Here is a 17329-nt window from a genome sequence, read left to right as displayed (position 1 = left end):
TGATTCCAGCTTGTGCTTCATCCAGGTCAACATTTCTCATGATGTACACTGCATATAAGTTAAAGAAGCAAGGTGACAATATACAGCCTTGACATACTCCTTTTCCTATTTGGTACCATTCTGTTGTTCCATGTCCAGTTCTAACTGTTCCTTCTTGATCAGCGTACAGATTTCTAAGGAGGCAAATCAAGTGGTCTGGCATTCCCATCTTTAAGAATTTTTCACAATTAGTTGTGATCCACAGCTAAAGGATTTGGCACAGTCAATAAAGCAGAAATATATGTTTTTCTGGAACGCTTTTGCTTTTTCAATGATCCAGTGGATGCTGGAAATTTGATCTCTGGTTCCTCTGCCTTTTCTAAATCCAGCTTGAATATCTGGAAGTTCACTGTTCACGTACTGTTGAAGTCTGGCTTTGAGAATTTTGAGTATGACTTTACTAGCATGTGAGATGAGTGCAGTTGTGTGGTAGTTTGAGCATTCTTTGGCATTGCCTTTCTTTGGGATTGGAATTAAAACTGAACTTTTCCAGTCTTGTGGCCACTTCTGAGTTTTCCAAATTTTCTGGTATATTGAGTGCAGTACTTTCACAGCATCATCTTTCAGGATTTGAAATATCTCAGCTGGAATTCCAATACCTCCACTAGCTTTGTAGTGATGCTTCCTAAGGCCCACTTGACTTCACATTTCAGAGTGTCTGGCTCTAGGTTGCTGGGGTCCAGCCCCGGCTGATCCAGGGTATTCGAAGGAGAGACGGTGTAGGCGACCTATTTATTTACATATTTATCAAAGATATAAAGAGTAATAGAATGAGGATAGCTCAGTGAGGAAATTCAGTGGAGAAAAGAGGCTGAGTAGCTTGGTTTACGTGGGAGATCAACAAAACTTCAAGACAAGAAGTTTGCACCACTTACGTAGGCCGCAGGCATCCTTCCGTTCTCCCAAAGGAGAGGAGACACTGAGACCTCCCCGGTCGGATCTTAGAAGCCCAGGCATAATTAGTAAGCGTGGTGGGTTCCGCGCTCCAGATGGAGACTCAACCAGAGTGAGAGAGAGAGCGACATGGGGAGACCAAGTTTTGGTGAACAAGGCCCGCACTTTATTTTCCAAAGTAGTTTTTATACCTTAAGTTGTGCATAGAGGATAATGGGGGAATGGGTGGAGTCATGCAAGGACAGCAGTTCCTGGTCCTAATCGAAGCCAGGCTTTCAAACTTATCATATGCAAAAGTTCAGGTGATTTATATCATCTTCTGGTCAGGAGGCCTGTTAACATTTTAAGAAACTTATTTTTCTCTAAATGTGATTATCCTAAAGTCAGGCACCAGCCTCCAAAAAAGCATTGGACAAAGCTGCATTCCTATAGGGCAAAGGTGAGGTGGGCTCAATCAAGAAAAGAATTAACTCAAGGGTCCAAGGTTACAAACCTGGAGGCTACTACTTACATTTCTATACACCCATTATATCAATCAATACACTGCCAAGGACACAGTAGGTAAGGAGTATGGAGACTTAGCAGCAAACATTGGCCCAATAAGTGAAAAACCCTTCCTTCACCAATACAATTTCTAATCAATCTTTTAACTACTCAAAGGAATCTGTGTTTAGACATTTTTGAACACCTCCTGCCTCTCACAGTTGGGAGGCTCTGAACAATCATATGTGGCTGGAAAAACCTATTCAGGCAGGCTAGAGGATTTCCAAAGGAGTTTGTAGGTTGAAACATTGTCACACCCAGGAATTATTAACTGGAGCTGTAAGCTAACTCTTTTTTCAGAGAGAGGTAGTGGGTGACAGCCCCCCGTAAAGTCAGAGGTGTAGGTGAAAGCACAAAGCAGAAAGTAGGCAGACTCTGGTTTTGGTGGTAGATGCTCGAGAATTTCCAGGGGGACTCCTGAGGCTCCATCCCACCTTTGTGTATGCTGAGCCTCCTTCCTCATGACCTTTGCCATGGGCAGAGCTCGCTCCCCGCACTAGGTATGTGATCACACCGTCATGGTTATCTGGGTCATGAAGATCTGTTTTGTATTGACCTTCTGTGTATTCTTGCCACCTCTTCTTAATGTCTTCTGCTTCTGTTAGGTCCATACCATTTCCGTCCTTTATTGGGCCCATCTTTGCATGAAATATTCCCTTGGTATCTCTAACTTTCCTGAAGAGATCTCTAGTCTTTCCCATTCTGTTGTTTTCCTCTATTTCTTTACATTGATCACTGAGGAAGGCTTTCTTATCTCTGCTTGCTATTCTTTGGAACTCTGCATTCAAATGGGTGTATCTTTCCTTTTCTCCTTTGCATTTAGCTTCTCTTGTTTTTTTTTTTTTTTAGCTACTTGTGAGGCCTCCTCAGACAACCATTTTGCTTTTTGCATTTCTTTTTCTTGGGGATGGTCTTGATCACAGTCTTTTGTACAATGTCGTGAACCTCTGTCCATAGTTCATCAGGCACTCTGTCTATCAGATCTAGGCCCTTGAATCTATTTCTCACTCGCACTGTATAATCATAAGGGATTTGATTTAGGTCATACCTGAATGGTCTAGTGGTTTTCCCTACTTTCTTCAATTTAAGTCTGAATTTGGCAATAAGGAGTTCATGATCTGAGCCACAATCAGCTCCTGGTCTTGTTTTTGCTGATTGTATAGAGCTTCTCCATCTTTGTCTGCAAAGAATGTAATCAGTCTGATTTCAGTATTGACCATCTGGTGATATCCATGTGTAGAGTCTTCTCTTGAGTAAGTAGATTTTTGTAAAGTACTAGAGATTAATGAATATTTATCAAGCATCTCCTGTGAGAACAGTGGTGAACAAAATAGAATTTCTGTCATCAGGAAGTTATGTTTTAGGGGAGAAAATGGAATAAATTCAATACAATAAAGATTTTAGTTATTTTCATTGCTAAAGATAATTGGCAGAATGAAATATGGTGGAGTAATTGGCTGGTGGCAGAGTTCTGCTTAGAACAGCTAGATTTAATCTTTCTGAGGTTCTATTTGAGTTGGGATCAAAATGATGAGAAGGCATTTGTGCAGAAATGTGGACAGAGAATTTTAATTGGAAGGGAATAGCGAGTGTAGGGTCCTGGATGTGGCATCATAATGGGTAGTAGATCTGAAGTTGGAGATGGAACCATTTAGGCTATGGTAAGGAGTTTAAACTTTAATGTAAATAAAATGGTGTTCTACTGGTTAAGTTTAGGCAGAGCAATGACATGGTCTGCTGTACTTTTTGTTTGTTTGTTTTTATAATTGTATTTTTTTTTTTTTTTTGGTTGTGCTGGGTCTTTGTTGCTGCATGCCAGCTTTCTGTAGTCATGGTGAGAGGTGGCTGCTTTCTATTTGGGCTGCATGGATTTCTTATTGTGGTGGCTTCTTGTGTTGCAGAGCATGAGCTCTAAGGCATCCAGGCTTCAGTAGTTGCAGCACCTGGGCTCAGTACTTGTGGCTCCTAGGCTCTACAGCTCAGACTCAGTAGTTGTGGTGCATGGACTTAGTAGCTCCAAAGCATGTGGGATCTTCCTGGACCAGGGATTGAACTCATGTCTTCTGCATTGGCCAGTGGACTCTTCACCACTGAACCACCAGGGAAGTCCTGTTGTACTTTCATAAAAGGTTATTCTCACTGTCCTTGGAAAAAATAGGAGGCTTGTTGGAGGTCATGGAAAATGGTCATTGGACTAAGCAGAGTATTTGTAAACTGTGCTCAGATTTGAGGTGTATTTTAGAAGTAAATAGACACTAAAATTTTTGATGGACAAAAATGAAGAACTTGGGAAATAGGTTTTATGTGAATATTCGTAATTAATCTTGATGAAAAAAAACTTGGGAAAATTCTTATTTTATCACTTATTATATGGACAAAGAATCTGTTTGATCAGTTATTTTAGAGCATGGAATGTTTGAGTTAGTACTGGAAATGTGGAAGTGGTAGTCACTTATAAATCTGATTTTAGAGGAAAGCTCTGGTTTGGTAAGTTACATTTGACAGCCATCAGTGTATTTGTGATATTTAAGGTGACAGGACTGATGACATCTAGTATGAAAATATAGAAAGAAAGAAAAAAATCCAAGGATGAAATCCTGTGGCAGCCCAACATTGACATGTAGGTCTGGTGGAGGAAAAGATACCAGCAAAGCAGATTGAAAAGGATTGTATAAGGATGTAGGAAAAAAATAACTCAGATAAGTTTACTTCCATTAATATAGTCTCAATTTGTTTCAATTTCCATACATGATCACTAATAATTGCTAATTTTTTTTTTTTTTGTCAAAAACGATTTTCCTTCCTCCTTCTCCCACTCCAGTTGTACATTTTAGGCCATTTAACCTATTTGCAAAGATTTATTGTAAACTAAAAGCTCCGAATTCAACTTTCCAATCCAGTTATTTCTCATATCATAAATGCAGAAGAGTGTTGAAGAAAGTCCCTTTTCTCTTGGGTAGATTGCAAAAAGGCCCTGATTTTTCCCTCCCTCTGTTCACGTTCTTAATATTTGACTTGTGAAGCTCTTTTCATCAAGGTGTGGAATCTACAATCCGTCCTTCGAATGTGAGCCAAGCTTATAACTTGCTTTGATCAATAAAATATGTTGGAAATGACATTATCCTAATTATGTGTATAGGCCACAAGAGGCCTTTGAATGCTCTGCTCTTTCTCTCTGAATTCTGCCTAGTCACCATGTTATCAAACCCAGCTGACCCCTTATAAGATCATGGGTACATGAATGAGTGCAACTGAAGTTGGGAGAACCACCCACTTGAACCCCGACCAGGTTTTTAACTTACAACATCATGAGCCAAATATAAGTTGTCATTTTAGTTATTAATGATGAGTTGGTTTGTTATGCAGTGATAGCAAACTGATACATATTGGCGTTCATTTTTACCACCTGATGCAAATAGAGGAGTGGAATGCCACTGGCTTCAACTGAAACTTTGGAATGTGGCAAAACTATGATCTGACTAGATTATACTCTAATATTCATGCAAATTGCCACTGAACAGTATGGGAATGGTGGGCTGGGAGAGAGAAACTTAGGTTCTAGCCCTGTCTTGGACATTGAATTCACTGAGTTTCTTTGAACAAATCACCTTATTTTACTGGTTTTCTTTTTCCACATAATTAAAATGTAGGGTTAGGATGAGATTTTGCATATTCCAATTCAGCTTTACTATGGAATTCTCCTTGGGGTTGACACAGACAATTCAGAATTTGCTAGATTTGATACAATGTAAGAATAGACTTGATTGATTAAACTTTGAGCCTTTCAAGACCCTGACATAAACACTTATTTCACTTCCAAATTTTAGCTCAATTTAATACTGAGTGATTACTCAGTATATCAATACCTATATCCTTGACCACCTACACAGAAAACCATTTAACTATATTAGGAGTTCAATATAGGAAAGCTAAAAGTCAGTTTTCATTCCAATCCCAAAGAAAGGCAATGCCAAAGAATGCTCAAACTACCGCACAATTGCACTCATCTCACACGCTAGTAAAGTAATGCTCAAAATTCTCCAAGCCAGGCTTCAGCAATACATGAACCGTGAACTTCCTGATGTTCAAGCTGGTTTTAGAAAAGGCAGAGGAACCAGAGATCAAATTGCCAACATCTGCTGGATCATAGAAAAAGCAAGAGAGTTCCAGAAAAGCATCTATTTCTGCTTTATTGACTATGCCAAAGCCTTTGACTGTGTGGATCACAATAAACTGTGGGAAATTCTGAAATAGATGGGAATACCAGACCACCTGACCTGCCTCTTGAGAAATCTGTATGCAGGTCAGGAAGCAACAGTTAGAACTGGACATGGAACAACAGACTGGTTCCAAATAGGAAAAGGAGTACGTCAAGGCTGTATATTGTCACCCTGCTTATTTAACTTAGATGCAGAGTACATCATGAGAAACGCTGGACTGGAAGAAACACAAGCTGGAATCAAGATTCCTGGGAAAAATATCAATAACCTCAGATATGCAGATGACACCACCCTTATGGCAGAAAGTGAAGAGGAACTAAAGAGTTTCTTGATGAAAGTGAAAGAGGACAGTGAAAAAATTGGCTTAAAGCTCAACATTCAGAAAACGAAGATCATGGCATCTGGTCCCATCACTTCATGGGAAATAGATGGGAAAACAGTGGAAACAGTGTCAGACTTTATTTTTTTGGTCTCCAAAATTACTGCATATGGTGACTGCAGCCATGAAATTGAAAGACGCTTACTCCTTGGAAGGAAAGTTATGACCAACCTAGACAGCATATTCAAAAGCAGAGACATTACTTTGCCAACAAAGGTCCATCTAGTCAAGGCTATGGTTTTTCCTGTGGTCATATGTGGATGTGAGAGTTGGACTGTGAAGAAGGCTGAGCGCCGAAGAATTGATGTTTTTGAACTGTGGTGTTGGAGAAGACTCTTGAGAGTCCCTTGGACTGCAAGGAGATCCAACCAGTCCATTCTAAAGGAGATCAGCCCTAGGATTTCTTTGGAAGGAATGATGCTAAAGCTGAAACTCCAGTACTTTGGCCACCTCATGCGAAGAGTTGACTCATTGGGAAAGACTCTGATGCTGGGAGGGATTGGGGGCAGGAGAAGGGGACAACAGAGGATGAGATGGCTGGATGGCATCACTGACTCGAGGGACATGAGTCTGAGTGAACTTCGGGAGTTAGTAATAGACAGGGAGGCCTGGCGTGCTGTGATTCATGGGGTCACAAAGAGTGGAACACGACTGAGTGACTGAACTGAACTGAACTGAACTGATGAGTCTTAAAGGAGTTTCCCTGGTGGCTCAGTGGTAAAGAATCTACCTTCCAGTGCAAGAGACATGGGTTCAATCCCTGGATTAGAAAGATCCCCTGAAGAAGGAAATGGTAACCCACTCCAGTATTCTTGCCTGGGAAATCCCATGGCCAGAGGAGTCTGGTAGACTACCATCCATGGGGTCGCAAAAGAGTTGGACATGACTTAGTGACTAAATAACAACAACAATGGATCTTAAAAGAGACCTCTCTCCTAAATTAACAAGATCAGTGTTTGATTTGAACTTTGCTAAAATTCAAATTACCCCCGCCCCCTCAAAAAAAAAAATCTCCTCTCTTCAGCTCTCAGCTTCCTGATAGATCAGTTGGTAAAGAATCCACCTGCAATGCAGGAGACCCCAGTTCGATTCCTGAGTCAGGAAGATCTACTGGAGAAGGGATAGGCTACCCACCCCAGTATTCTTGGGTTTCCCTGGGGGGTCAGCTGGTAAAGAATCTGCCTGCAATGTGGGAGACCTGGGTCAGTCCCTGGGTTGGGAAGATCCCCTTGAGAAGGGAAGGGCTACCCACTTCTAGCCTGAAGAATTCCATGGACTGTATAGTCCATTGGGTCGCAACGAGTTGGACATTACTGAATGACTTTCACTTCACACTTTCACTTAGCTATCAGAGACATCCTTTGGTGCTACAAATATGTTTCCCTAAATTCTCTTTCATTTAACTTTGTCCCTCAAAAACAGAAATATACAAGTTAGCGGCAACCTTGTATTGTTTACCATTTCCTAAGCTTTCACACAAGCTTCCCCCGATGTGAGGATTCGAATTTGCTGAGCATACTCATGTCCTCTGTCCTTAGGGCAGGCAGGTTAAGCCTGAGCAGCTAGGATCCCCAGGATCATTACCTCCCACCATTTATATCCTCATCTTTACCCATGTCCTGTACAAAAGCAGCACAATACTCTCTGTCTTCTATGAAATGGAAGCATGGAGAAACCCTTCCTTGGTGTACTAGAGTCACTGGAATATGTTGAGGGTGTTTTTGTTTTTTGATGGCTTTCAGTATATTTTCCTTTGACAAGACATGGTCCTCCCTTTCTTCCTTCAAATTTCACTTATCATTCAGAACTTAAATCAAGTCCCAGTCCTTCAGTGAAAGTTTCCCAATTACTTTCACCTACACTTCATTGTCCAGTCTCTTAACCTAAACTCTTCCTGTTTGCTGACCACAATGGCAGTTATTTAATAATAAAAACCACCATATCTTCAACTCACACAGAACTATGCTAATTTAGTATTTTCTCATAGTGTACATCACAGGGCTGGTTCACATAGTAGCATCTTAATTAACTGTGTATTTGCTAGCTAATAAAGCAAAGAATTGATGAAAATAGACAATTGTATTCAAAAGGTTAAAATGGGTAAAGGGAGGAAAGAAGTTTCTCAAGCAAGGTGTGATTCTTTAAAAGGCAGGTGTGAATGAAGGACATAGAGATGACGACCAAGAAATAAATTAAATATACTGGAAAATCAGTCAGTGACCATATCATAGAAGATTAAGCACATTAAGGAAATCAGCTTATTATGAAACTTCAAGTGTGTCTAAGCATTTTCAGTAAGTATTTATGATTCTTGAAAGTATTTACAGTCTTTGCACCAAGCATAACACAGGTAGTTCTTTGACTGTTGTCTCAAGAATATGTATAATTTTCACAGAATAAGACTATATATGTACTTATTGGATATCTACTGTGAGCCAGACTATAATAGTCAAAGTACAATTATAAGAGATGATTATTGAGATCCATAAAATTCTATCTACCAGAATGTTCATGGAGCATTATTTTACATAATAATTTCATTACCCAATACTGGAGGAAATAAAAATAATGTTTAATAATAATAACATATTTGATATGTTATATTACTTATAATTGATATATTTTGTGCTATATTAAATAATATAATATAAATAGCAATAGTATAATATTCAGAGGAGAACAATACTTTGTAGAATATTTAATTGTACTCTTTACATATTATGTTGAGAAATTTAAAATGTTGGTTTGTCTCTCATTTATACTAAAGGCAAGGGCAAGATATTACTTCAATCAATTTTATGACAAAGATTTTTCAGAGTTTGGACAACCAGAGAAAACCAAAGACATAGAAGTGAGATAAATTTGGCATCTTGAAAGAGAACATTTTTCCTCATTCAGAATATTTTTTCCTTTTTAAAAATCCATTACAAGCCAAGGCGCTTCTCAAGATTAATTCATTGTCAGATGATAATCTGGTTTTTTGTGTGTGTGAGAGGAAGGAAAAGTGACATCTGGAGTTACATTTCTACAAGGAAATGATGCCCAGTCATAAAATGATAAGCAATATTAACAGAGCATTATACTTCCTCATCTATAGATGACCTTTAAAGAGAACTGTAGTTATTATCTCACAATATTCTTTCATTTATTAGCTGTCCCTTTTCTGAGTTCACTTGCTATTATATAGCAGAAATATAGATGCATGGCATAAAAAATAGAGAAATATGATTTAACCATTATAATGGCTCAAGACTTTCAAGTCTAATTTAATTTTTTTGCTCATTATATGAAGGGGGTTGAAGCTGATGGTAACTGCTAGACCAGGCAATTTAGGAGAGAAATCCAGACAACTTTATCTCTGACCATTAAATTAGTCATAAAGGACATTTTATTTTTCAGACTTCTTGGAAGTTCATTAAAGTGATTGGATAGGCTTGTAGGATTGCATTATGAGATATTATTGTTGGGGAAGTCATCTAGGTCATAAGTAAAATGACTGATTTGGACAGTAATAAATGTTAAGAAAGTGTCATTTTTTCTCTTATTAATCTAAATCCCCACTATCAAATATTAAAAAGAAAGACTATCAGGATGGCTGATGAATTAAGCTTCCAAAAAAGAAAAAAATGAAATCTTGCCATGCGGGCTTGAATAGAAGTCTAGAAATGAACCAGTTTAAATCTCTAAATAGAAGAAGAATATAATTTACTTTTATTCTTTCCTATTGAATATTGGTTGAGAATTGATGTGCAAGTTCTCAACACTCCAGAGGATGCAGAGATAATATTTTAACTTCTCATTTACTCTGAACCTTTCTCCATTAGGCTTAAAGAAGCTTTAAATCATTCTCCAATATAATTACTTTTTCATTCTCCTTTTGTTTTCAACTTCTCTCCTTCTGTCCTTAATTGCTTTTAAGTGCTATTTTTGTCTTGTTTTTCCTGAATGAGTTATTTTCAGGGAAGTGGTGATATTGGAAAGGTACTTACTGCTATGGAAATAGAAAATTTCAATCTTATGTTCGTCTTAGCCGGAGTTAGAAAAATTACCTTATAGTTAGTGTAAATAGATAAAATGTGATCAGGACACCATTCAAGACAATACGTGGTGAGCCTCCAAGCATTTTTCCCCCCATCACTTTAGAATACAAGTTAGTCTAGTCCTTCCAGAGTTTTAAGAACATTAGGAAAAAGGGGAAAAGTATGAGTTATGTACTATGTACAAGTCATTTAATTCAAAGTTTTCTCTAAATCACTCTGGTGATGAGTAAGTTGACTCAAAGTCAAGCACACACTCTAGTTACACAGATAATAAACTGAGAACTTGAACTCAGGTCTGCAGAATTACAGGCTTATTCCACCATCACCCCTAGACATAATATGAACCTTAATTCCTTATTAAGTATCTCTCATAATCTTCTGGGACCTCTTTTAGTTTTGATCAACTTAGAGATTTTCATTTCTTTTCTAATTTGAGGTGTTTCTCTCCTCAAGCCAAAGGCAGATATTCTTGTGAAGTAAATGTAAGGTTCTGGCTTCACTGCAGTGTGACATGTCAATTCAGAAATAGCTAAAACATTCCAGAAGAAAATGGTTGCCTAGGATCATATCAAAGACATTGTAACTGGAGAGTTCATAGTAATTATTTTTAAAAATTCGAAATGTAATCAGCTCAGATTCTACTCTATTATAACTTTATAGTGAATGAATCTTATTTTTTCTTTTGTTTAATTTTCATGAGGATTTCCTTTTTGAGTCTATTATATGTTCAATAATTATATAAATCTTTTCTCAGGAGTTGCTTTCCTGTACCAAAGATTCTGGAATACAGGGAAAAAAAAATTATTTGTTCAATGGCAGAGCCAATCCTAATGAAGAGACTTCAAAAATTAAAAAAAAAAAAAAAAAAAAAAAAAAATCTCTTTACAGAGAAGGTGGCCAGAAAACCCAGAAACCATCTGGCCAAATATTTTCCTTCAGAAGACAAGAGACTGTCTTTGGTAACTTGCTTCAGTCTCCAAAATTGTGTTTACCTTTTATAAGATAATGGAGACTATAGCTGGGAATATTGGCCTAAATGTATAACCTGCTTATATTACTGATTTTGCTGCTGCTCTTAAGAGACATTACTTGGTTTAATTGCTCTCATTGCTTTAGAGATGATGTTGACATCTAAACTCAATAGTGGAATTCTCACTTCTTCCTTCATCCTGCCTCTGAAAAACAAGTTCATCTCATGTTTGCATGATTTGGTAGAGCTAGCCTCATGAATACCCTTCAAACTTCTCTCCTTTTTTGACTGTTCAAATTGATTACCAGTCTGCGAAGCTGTTCTTGGAATATTGTTCTATGAAATGTATCCAAAAATAAAGCTAACATACATGCCCTAAAAATTAATCAGTGTGAATCTTCAGTAAGGGAAAGGAACTACCTTCTTAGTTTTAGTTTACTATATATGTGGTAGGCTAAGATCTTTTCTGCCGAGGTCCAGCCCCGGCTGATCCAGGGTATTCGAAGGACAGATGGCATCGGTGACTTAATTTAAATATTCATCAAAGATATAAAGAGTAATAGAATGAGGATAGCTCAGTAGGAAAATTCAGTGGAGAAAAGAGGCTGAGTAGCTTGGTTTATGCGGAAAATCAATATAACCCGTGACACCAGGTTAGCTCTGACCACGGAGGCCGCAGGCGCCCTCTCGAATAGCAGAAGGTGCTCACCTTAGACACCTTCTCGAGTGGGTCTTAGAAGCCCAGGCAAATAAATGGTCGCAGAGGACCTCCGCGCTCCAGATGGAGACTCAGCTGGAAATTGAGAAGAATGACATGGGGAGACCAAGTTTTGGTGAGCAAGGTCCGTAGCTTTATTTTCAAAAGGGGTTTTTATACCCTAAGTTACACACAGAGGATAATAGGGGATGCAAAGTCAGCAGTCTTTGATCCTTATCAAAAACCAGGGTTTCTATCCTGCAAATTTATCGTATACAAATGGTTTAGGTGATTTACATCATCTTCTGGCCAGAAGGCCTATTAACATTTTATGACTCTTGACAAAGGTTTGTCAACCGTAAGACTTATTTTCTCTAAGAGTAATTATTTTAAGGTTTGGCGCCATCTTCCGAAGGTGTTAGATAAAATTGCATTCCTATAGGGCAGAGGCGTAATGGATTTACAACAAAGGAAAGAATTTATTACCTTAAGGGTCTAAAGTTACTAACACCAAGGCCACTACTTATTTTTTCTACATACCAACTATATTAATTAATACACATTCAAAGATACAATATAGGGGATGAGGAAAGTTGGCAGCAAGCATTGGCTCATCAATGAAATCCTTTACTAGTTTTATTCTGACAGTTTCTAACTCTCTGAGAGGCTCTAAGCTATTTGAATATCTTAAGCTTCCCGTGCCTTCTTGAGGCTGGGAGACTGTAAACAATTGTATGCATAGCTGTAGGAGTCCGGGTAAACTTGTCAGGCGAGTTAGAGAGCTATCTGAGGGGTTTGGATTTAAACACTCCTAATTGCCCAGGAACTTTATTAATTGGAGCTGTAAGTTAACTCTTTGACAGAGAGAGCGAGATGGTGGTGGGGGACAGCCCCCAGTAAAGTCAGAGGTGAGAGCACAAAGCATTAAAGTAGGCAGACTCTGGTTTTGGGGGGTAGATGCTCGAGAATATCCAGGGGGACTCCTGAGGCTCGATCCCGCCTTTGCATATGCCGAGCCTCCTTCCTCATGACCTTTGTCACGAGTGGAGTGCCTCTCGCCGGCCCCCGGCACTTTTCCATATTATTTTCTTGAATATTTATAATCATTAGCATGGTAGATGAATTTTTCTAAGGCACAGATAGGGAAACAATTTTTTTCCTAGTTCACAGGGCTATTAAATGGCATAAGAACTTTCCAAAGCAATGTCTAATAATGAAAAGCTGCTCTCCTGGGGTGCACAAGCGATATACATTTTCCTAAGTCCTCAAGAGTGTTGCCAGAATTCTGTCCATTGTTCTAAGAGGTTCATCAAGAACAGTCATCCCTGTCATTTTGCAAAGGCACTTTCTTTGAGAACATAAAGCCCTAGTACAATCTATTTGTTCTCATAATATCTGCCTTGTCAACTGTCTAATGCAATTGTCTTCAAAGTATATAAAGGGACCATCAGCATTACTGGGCTTCTCTGGGGGCTCAGCTGGTAAAGAATCTACCTGCAGTGCGAGAGACCTGGGTGTGATGGTCTCTGCAGTGCAAAGACCTGCAGTGTGAGGTCCCAGGGTTGGGAAGATCCCGTGGAGAAGGGAACAGCTACCCATTCCAGTATTCTGGCCTGGAGAATCCCATGGACTGTATAGTCCATGGGGTCCCAAAGAGTTGGACACGACTGAGTGACTTTCACTTCACCAGCATTACTATACCCTGACAATTTGTTAGAGATGCAAATTCTCAGACTCTACATGAATACACTGCACCAAAAACTCTGGATATGGGGCCCAGCGATTTGTGTTTTAACAGGCTCTCTAGGAAATTCTGATAAACTTGAAATTTGAGAACCACTGACTTCAAGGTGGTGCTAGTGGTAAAGAACTTGCCTGCCAATGCAGGAAATGTAAGAGAAGCAGGTTCGATCCCTGAGTTGGGAAGATCCTCTGGAGGAGGAAATGGCAACCCACTCCAGTATTCTTGCCTGGAGACTCCTATGGACAGAGGAGCCTGGCAGGCTACCGTCCACAGGGTTGCACAGAGTTAGACATGGCTGAAGTGACTTAGCACACACACATGACCTAATTATTCACTTATTCAGCTGCCTAAATTCTAAATCTCTCAATGATTTTTTTTTCCTCATGCTGTAGTAAAACAAGTAATATTCTGTAGAGCTTGGGATTGAGTTTTTCTACTCTCCATATAAAATGGATTAGAGATCAGAACGTTTCCCTTGAAAAGATAGAGAGGAAACTTGTGAAATGTCTTATAATCTTGTATATCTGAAAAAGAGTCCCATCCATGGCAATCTCTTTTTCTCTCTCTCACATATCTGGGTTTTTAAACTGAGTGAACAGAGATTCAGATGTCTGTATTGAGACAGTAAAAGGCAGACAATCAATACAGTCAAGAGAAATCATATTCTTGTGACAAATGTACAATATCAAGAAAGAGAATGACAAAAGGCTACAGACCAGAAACACCATAGAACAAAACACAGTCTGACTGGAATTTGACACATTAGTTTGTTTGCCTCTCATTTTGATTTAAAGTAGAAAAATGTATTGAAAACTAACAAAACCTATTTTCATTTGAAAAGTAAAGCATCTTGTGTGCTGTGCTCAGTCGCTTCAGTCACATCCAGCTCCTTGTAACCCTATAGACTGTAGCCTGCCAGGCTCCTCTGTCCATGGGATTCTCCAAGCAACTATACTGGAGTAGGTTGCCATGCCCTCCTCCAGGGCATCTTCCTGATCTAGGATCAAACCTGAGTCTCTTATGTCTCCAGCATTGGCAGGCAGTTTCTTTACCACTAGCACCACCTGGGAAGCCCTAAGATCTTGGGTAGCACCCAAACATGAATCCAAAGAGAAGTAGGAGAGAAAAGGTAAGGAACAGCGAATTTTCAGTACACTGTGTTTCACAGAAACTGCATTTAAATCATAAAAAATGCTCAGTTGGTTTCATTTTGTACATGATGTTGCACAAACCTTTTACTGTGTTCACTATAGGACCATCATTTTGAATGCTGTTTCTTTCATTGACTTAACAAATATTTGCTGAGTTTCTGTCAAGCCATGTGCCAGGCAGATGAAAAAGGTAGACAGACACAGCTCAAAAGTACTTAGAAAAGAGGCGTCAAACTGAATCATTCCACTAAAACTACATACTTAAAATTGAGCCAAGTGATTCTAAAAAGTGCAGAATGTTTTGAAATTGTATAACTCATTGTATAACTTGGGCTTCTTTTAGACCTGATTTGAGCTCTTAAGTTAAAATTTGAAAGGTAAGTAGGAGTTGGCCAAGTGAAGAGCAGAGAAAAGTGTTCAAGGCTGAGCACATCACAAGCCAAGAAGTTAGTGTATTGAAAGGAGCTATGAGAGAGACTTCAACTGGATCAGTATTTTATCACCCTAACTGGGACTTACCTGGTGGTCCATTGGCAAGGACTCTGATCTCCCAATACAGGGGGCCTGGGCTTCATCCCTGGTCAGGGAACTTGATCCCACGTGCCACAACTAAGAGTTTGCATGCCATAATTAAAGATTCTGAGTGAGGCAGCTAAGGCCCAGTGCCATCAAAAAATAAATGAAGTTACTTAAAAAAAAAATCCTGAAGCCAGTGTAACAGGATGTCAATCTTTTAAAATTTTCGTTGACGAGTAAAAGGGCATATGTTGTTTTTGCTCTGTAACTTTATTTGCTGTATAATAATATTGTCTGAAAAGGAAAATAAAGTGTGGAGTAGATTCCAAGGCCAGGAATATGAATGAAATTGTCCTGGTAATAGAGGCTTTGCCGTAAGGTTTAATACTCTACAGGCGTGAGTGCCTAATGGTTTCAGTTGGAATGAATGGAAATGCTTTGAAGCAATACAGAGCCTCATGTCTTGCCTGGCAGCTGTCTTATTTTAATGAATGCCAGGGTTATGTTGTATTTCTTTTTTTCCCCCTAAAATTAAGGTGTGTTAAAATGCCAGGGTTATGTTGCATTTCTTTTTTCCCCCTAAAATGAAGGTGTGTTAATGTTGGATGGCTCTACTTAGTCTTCTCATGATAAATCTTAGGCTTACCTGTATTTGAAGCTATTTAATCATTATCTCAGAGGAAAAAAATACAACAACATACATTTCTAGACTGAGTCTTTTATCATGGTCAGCAGATTCATGGCTTCCTTTGTTTAGCAGAGTCCAAGTAATCTCTTGGATGATTCTAAATGGATAAGAGAAACAACAGTTGCCCTAGACAATTTTAATTTGAGCTTCAAACTCCATCAAGGATGTGAAATCACTCTTCCACCCCCAGTATGCCTCTGAATATTTTGTTTACTTCTGCAACCATCATGCCTAGATTATTTCCATCTCATGCAATAATAAATAGATATTGTTTGTGAATATAAGTACTCAACTAATGCAGCATGGTATTACTGACACTAGCCTTATTTTGATAACATTGTCCCCACTTAAGAGAGTAATGGTTATTTTATAGATATCAGCATGTTTGTGATAGAAGAGGCTTTTTGGATCTAAAATTCTGCATTACTGAATTATCACAAATCTTGAAATATTTTATTCCTCCAGCAGTTAAGCCTTAAAAGAGACAGGCACAGTATAAAGTTTTTGTCTTAAACGTTCCTGAGAACAAGGGTAATTCCAGTCAAGCCTAAAGCAATAACGAATAACCTAACTTCCACCCAGGTGGTGCAGTGGTAAAGAATCTTCCTGACAATGCAGGAGATGCAAGAAGTGTGCATTCTATCCCTGGGTTGGGAAGATATCCTAGAGTAGGAAATGGCAACCCACTCCAGTATTCTTGCCTGAAAAATTCCATGGACAGAGGATCCTTGTGGGTTATGGTTCACTGGGTTGCAAAGTGTTGGGCATGACTGAGTAATTGAGCATACATACCTACAACCTCCAGCCACTCATTGCTACTCACTGCAAAGGAGTTTATTATACCAGTGATTCCAAGATGGGATATTAATGCCCTGGATACATAAATAAAACAAATTATTCCTTTGAGATGGAATCCCACCCTAGAATAATGGATCCCTTTGTAGGCAGAGGAAAAGGCATCACAGAAAAGACCACAGAGAATTTTACAATCCTGTCATCTCACTTTTTCGTATACTATTACTTGTGTACCTCATATATGGTTCTTAACTATTATCTCCTTCATGATATTTATGTCCAGATTAGAATCCGGACTTGTGCAAATCTTCATAAGACCCAAGTCATTAAGCTGTTAGTACATAGTAGAGAATCAATTAAAAACTAGCCACATAAATTTTTATACTTATGCTGGGGAGGGTGTATAGCATCAGAAATTGTTCAGAGGATTTGAGCCTGATATCCTTGATACAATTTGTCCACAAGAGAAATTGCTGGAAGACAGGAGAGCTTTGTTTTAGAGAAATTTAATCTGAGGGAGTGGTATGATAACCAAAGAGGGAGGACCAGAGTTTACCATTTGGTGTCAACCATCAAAGATCATTACTTAAGGCATGAACATGCAGTAGGTCTCTAAGGGTGCGAGAATTGGGAGAAAGACAATCTCCTAGTAA

Source organism: Bos indicus x Bos taurus, chromosome 15 (assembly GCF_003369695.1).
Source record: "Bos indicus x Bos taurus breed Angus x Brahman F1 hybrid chromosome 15, Bos_hybrid_MaternalHap_v2.0, whole genome shotgun sequence".
In the NCBI taxonomy this organism is placed as follows: Eukaryota; Metazoa; Chordata; class Mammalia; order Artiodactyla; family Bovidae; genus Bos; species Bos indicus x Bos taurus.
The sequence above is the reverse complement of the archived record's forward strand: the minus strand, read 5'-3'. Positions refer to the sequence as shown.